We start from the raw sequence: 260 nt of genomic DNA on the forward strand, positions 1-260 counted from the left end.
TGAAAAAAAATTAATAGAAAAGATTAAAAATTTATAGGACCTAAGTCTTATAATTGAATTGCCATTAAATTAAATTTGATGACTAAAAAACCCTTATAGATTAAAAATTTTACAATAATAACATTAAACTAATAAATAGTAACATGGAATTACACCAAGAACTAAATCTTTCACCGTTATTTCTACCGCAATCGTCCGCCCCGTACTACTCTACAAGCAGTCCTTTCATCCTCTAACAGAAGATTGATTTAGAAAGAGTG

This window comes from Populus euphratica, unplaced genomic scaffold (assembly GCF_000495115.2).
Source record: "Populus euphratica unplaced genomic scaffold, PopEup_1.0 scaffold817.1, whole genome shotgun sequence".
NCBI classification, from domain to species: domain Eukaryota; kingdom Viridiplantae; phylum Streptophyta; class Magnoliopsida; order Malpighiales; family Salicaceae; genus Populus; species Populus euphratica.